Here is a 5,000-nt window from a genome sequence, read left to right on the forward strand (position 1 = left end):
TAAATTTTCCATCGATTCGTAAACAGTCGATCCATTTAAACCATGATTATAAGCAAGTACGTAGATAGACTCCTGAAAGAGAAGTGGATATAGGAAGTGTTTTTGTGGAGATCTATCCATTTCTAAATATCCTTGTAATTCCTCCATTTAATTTGAAATTATACTTGAACCAAAGGAATGGGGGATTTCTTGGGTTATCAAATGATACAATACATAGTGCGATACAGTCAAAACAAGGTATATAGTAAGAAAAAAAAAAAAAAAAAAAACAATGGATACCCCGGAGACAAGGAGACCAATCAACAGATACTCTCTTTTTCCATCCCATTTTTTTTTTCGTTCGAATTCCACGTTATAGTTCACAAAAGGATGACAAGAAATCATTTATTTTTGCAACCCGATCGCTCTTTTGACTTTGGAAAAAATTAGCTTTTTGTCAGTATACGGTTTCTTCTACACATTCGTCTTTACTCACTCCGTAATAGAGTTAATAATTAGGATTCATAAAAAAGGGAATGCATCATCCACTCACAGGGGAACCTTTTCCCGCATCAGGTACTAATATATATTTTTAACGTCTAATTAGATCGGGAAATTATTCAAATTCATATTAATTTCATTTTAATAAAAAAAAAGCTCGTTGCTTTTTCTTTCCCTATAATTGGAGCCATGGAGCTCTATCCATTTATTCACTTGACCCGAGGGTTAATTTTTTTAGTCCCGTTCCAAGAAAAGAAGCAAAGACAAGATTTTTTGCCCATCCGGTAAGGATGAAGTATTCGAAGTATTCTCTGAGTTCCCCATTGATACGACATGCTATTTTTTCCATTCATTCCCGTTTTGGATCAGTCGTGGTCTTACAAACTCTACCAATGGTATGGACGAATTCGTTGCTTCATCCAAATGTGTAAAAGATCATAGTCGCACTTAAAAGCCGAGTACTCTACCATTGAGTTAGCAACCCGGATAAGATTGTAGATATGATCGGAATAAAAAATAAATATAAAATAATAGAATATAATATTAATATATATAATATTAATATAAATATATATATTATATATAATATATATAAATATATATAATATAAAAAAAAAAAAAAAACTTTTATTCTTGTATCGCAGTGAATTTGGTGAACTCATCATTTAAATGAAGTAAATAAACAAACTTATGGGCCGTGGAGAAATAGATTTATTTCTCCACGATCGAATTATATTTGTTCGATACAACATTGTCAATATGAATTGCATATTGATAAAACAAAAAAATATCAAATTGATCAAACCATCAAACCTAAATAATTAAGTAAAGTACTTGTGTTGGATTGGCACTACATAGATAAGAAATGAAGTGTAAACGGGGGAATAAGTTAAGGAAGAAGTAGGAATAAATATTGAATTTATTGAATATAGATACAGATACAATAAGCGGGATTGCCCCCTTTGTTTGTTAGGGGAGTACATCCAATAACAAAAAGTACCCTATTGATGGTAATCCCGGCATTTCGTAGATCCAGTAATTTAATCACTCGAGATTTTTTTCTATCTGTCTTATATCAATTATAAATCAATTCAATATAGATAGGATTTTTTTTTCGTTCTATAGCAATGGTGAATAGAGCAAGAAAAAAAGAGATCAGTGGAGAAACAATTACATAAAGCCAGATGCTAGGCACCCCTTTTTGATTCCATTAATTGAACTTTGTTTGATTAACTCGAAGTTCTTTAAAGACCTCCGCCTTCTTTGAAATATCATGAACAGTTCCTGTAGGTTGAGCGCCCCTTTCAAGGAAATATAGAATAGCAGGAACATTTAAATAAGTTTGATTCTTTATCGGATCGTAAAAACCGACTTTACGAAGATCTCTTCCCTCTCTTCGGGATCGAACATCAATTGCAACGATTCGATAGATGACTCATTGGGATAGATGTATATGAAGAATCCCCCCCCCCCCCTAGAAACGTATAGGAGGTTTTCTCCTCATACGGCTCAAGAAAGAATGATTCGAATTTATGTATATAGTGGCAAATGTATCCAAAAAATTTTGAATTAGACTCTAACTAAAAATTGGAGTCGTTTTTTGTTCTTCTCTCCTGAGAAGAAAAATACCATTCGTACTCATAACTCAAGTTAGGTAATTATCAAAGGCCTAGAGAGGAAATCCTTAAACATTTATTGAGCCGTCTCTAACCCATTTTTTTTTATTTGTCTCACCTAGAATCTATTTCCACATTCTAATCTAGTTCGAGTTGTTGAAACAGTTGAAAAATGGAGTTTACTTGTTCCGGTATCCGTTATCCTTGCTTTGAATCATTGGGTTTAGACATTACTTCGGCGATTCTTAATCGTTTCAAAATGGCAGCAACATACCTTTTATTATTTCTTTCTATTGAAAGAATCGTACGAATGATTGATTCCCCTACGATACAATTTTGGTCAAATATTTTTACCAATTCCGAACTATTTAACTTTTTGGTTTGAACCCCTTTCAAATTTGACCCTTTCGATTTCTATATCGAAGATATACTTACGTTACGAAGTTTTTCCAACCTATTGATTGGTACTAACCCTAGACTCTTCCCCTGATAAATGAATCAATACTTTATACTCGAGCTCCATCATGTACTATTTACAACCAATAAAATTGGTTTCCTAGTGTAACAGAACAAACTATGTCGAGCCAAGAGCATCTTCACAGATATATAAAATGGTGGATTCCTGCATCCACAACCGACCATGTCCTTCAAGTCGCACGTTGCTTTCTACCACATCGTTTCAAACGAAGTTTTACCATAACATTCCTCTAATTTTGAACCGGTATGCCCGGTATGGAATTGATTCAATATGGAATCATGAATAATCATTGGCTTAATTGCTACCCAGCAGTCCACACCTTCCTTATATTTCCTTATATATAATATATATATATATGCTTATATATATGATATATGCTTATATATATGCTTATATATATATATGGAAATGGAAGGATAGGTATTTTTTTTTATTTTATCTGGAGAAGTCTCAGCAAGGATTTAACATGATCCTATATCATATGAATGAGACTTTCATTTTTCTTTCCATACTTTCTATAAAAAGTAAATAGATATATTCTATTTATATTTTTTTTTATACATTATACACGTGTCATTGACACTCGATTGCGAGTGTAAGAATGTGAATCGATACGCTTGTGAGAAAGTCAATCAATAAGGAGTATATAGTTCATAAAACAATGATTCGAAATCTGAAAGAAACAAAAAAAAAAATGGAATCACATTGTATCCAATATCCCACTTACTTTTATTAGGGGATTAGGGAAGATGGCTAAAAGTACCTCATCTTTTCTATGAGAGAATCGGGCTGGGACGGAAGGATTCGAACCTCCGAATAACGGGACCAAAACCCGGTGCCTTACCGCTTGGCCACGCCCCATTTAGATTTATATTGGACACAAATAAACACTAACATAGGTATTGGCTGTTCGTCAATTTCAGCCTAAATCCAATATCTATAGAATGGGCGTTGCTAAGATTCGTCATGTGTAGAATGTGTAGATGTAGAATCGAAATGAATTCATTGATCATTACATATAATTCAATTAAGATATTGTATGAAAGTATGATTCCTTCTACTCTGATTTAAGAATTGAATCAGATTTAAGAATTGAAGGATTTTTGATTGGGGGAGTTCCAAGAAAAAGGAAGATTTTTGGCAAACCTTCTCTTCTTTCTTTATTTTTCCCTTATATCACGATAAAAATGAAATTATCTCTAAAAACGAAATGTTTGGTATGCTTAATATCTTAAGTTTAATCTCTATCTGTCTTAATTCGGCCCTTCATTCGAGTAGCTTTTTATTCGCCAAATTGCCCGAGACTTATGCCTTTTTGAATCCAATCGTAGATGTTATGCCAGTCATACCCGTACTCTTTTTTCTCTTAGCCCTTGTTTGGCAAGCTGCTGTAAGTTTTCGATGAGATCTTTAATACTAAGAAAGATTCACGATTTCTTCGAAAAAAAAAAAATTTCTAACAAAATTTATAAGAACAATTGATAAGATCAGATAAGTCCTACATTATGAACCCCCAATTCAAACATTGAAATTCTTTATGGGGAGCTGCGATGAATCTGAATCACCTCATTTCCACATTTTGACCCTCCAAGGGTCAAAGACCTTATTATGGTACCTCACAATATCTAGGTTGGGCATGATAAGCAAATTTTTATAACTAAGAGATGAATCAGAATCTTATTACAAATAAATTCTGAATTCCTAGAAAAGATTTGCTTTTCTCGAAACGGGGTATGTGGTACAAAAATAGACATAGAGAATCTATTCCCCTATTTTCTAAAATACTGATCTTGGAGATTGTGTAATGCTTACTCTTAAACTCTTCGTTTACACAGTAGTGATATTCTTTGTTTCTCTCTTCATCTTCGGATTCCTATCTAATGATCCAGGACGTAATCCCGGGCGTGAAGAATAAAAAAATAAAAGGTTTTTCTTTTATTTTTTTCTCTATTCCATAGAGTTAATACCTCTGTAGGAGAGAGAACAAGGACTCAAGATTTTTTCGAATTCGAAAGAAAGAAAAATATCAAGTGATCATAAGGGACGGAGAGAGGGGGATTCGAACCCTCGGTACGAATACCTCGTACAACGGATTAGCAATCCGCCGCTTTAGTCCACTCAGCCATCTCTCCCAATTCCAATTATAAAATATAAAATTTAGATGTGACGTGTGAAGTAAAGATTGATAAAAGTCTTTTTTCTTTATCTTTCTTTATTCTTCTTTTTTCTTTATCTTTCTTTATTCTATAATCCTATAACATAATTTTATTAATATTAACAGTTTGGATAATGATTCGAAACGGATATTTCCAATAGAAAGAAGGAGTACCACTTTTGATTTAGTGGGGGGGTTCTTTTATTCCCTCGGCCCGGCCGGGTAGTGGCCGGGCCGCTCTTTGTTCCAATGAATCGTAGATCAAATGAAA

At 33.4% G+C, this 5,000-nt stretch overlaps 1 non-coding gene across 1 annotated transcript; it reads right to left on the reverse strand.

Moving 5' to 3' along the window:
• Positions 1 to 4,618: 4,618 nt before the first annotated feature.
• Positions 4,619 to 4,706, reverse strand: TRNAS-GCU (transfer RNA serine (anticodon GCU)). The gene has a single exon. It is a non-coding gene; the product is annotated as a tRNA-Ser (tRNA).
• Positions 4,707 to 5,000: the final 294 nt, after the last annotated feature.

This window comes from Aristolochia californica, unplaced genomic scaffold (genome assembly GCF_029961685.1).
Source record: "Aristolochia californica isolate CCGP_79_NKW_82.1479 unplaced genomic scaffold, dmAriCali1.0.hap1 SCAF_293, whole genome shotgun sequence".
Classification (NCBI taxonomy): Eukaryota; Viridiplantae; Streptophyta; class Magnoliopsida; order Piperales; family Aristolochiaceae; genus Aristolochia; species Aristolochia californica.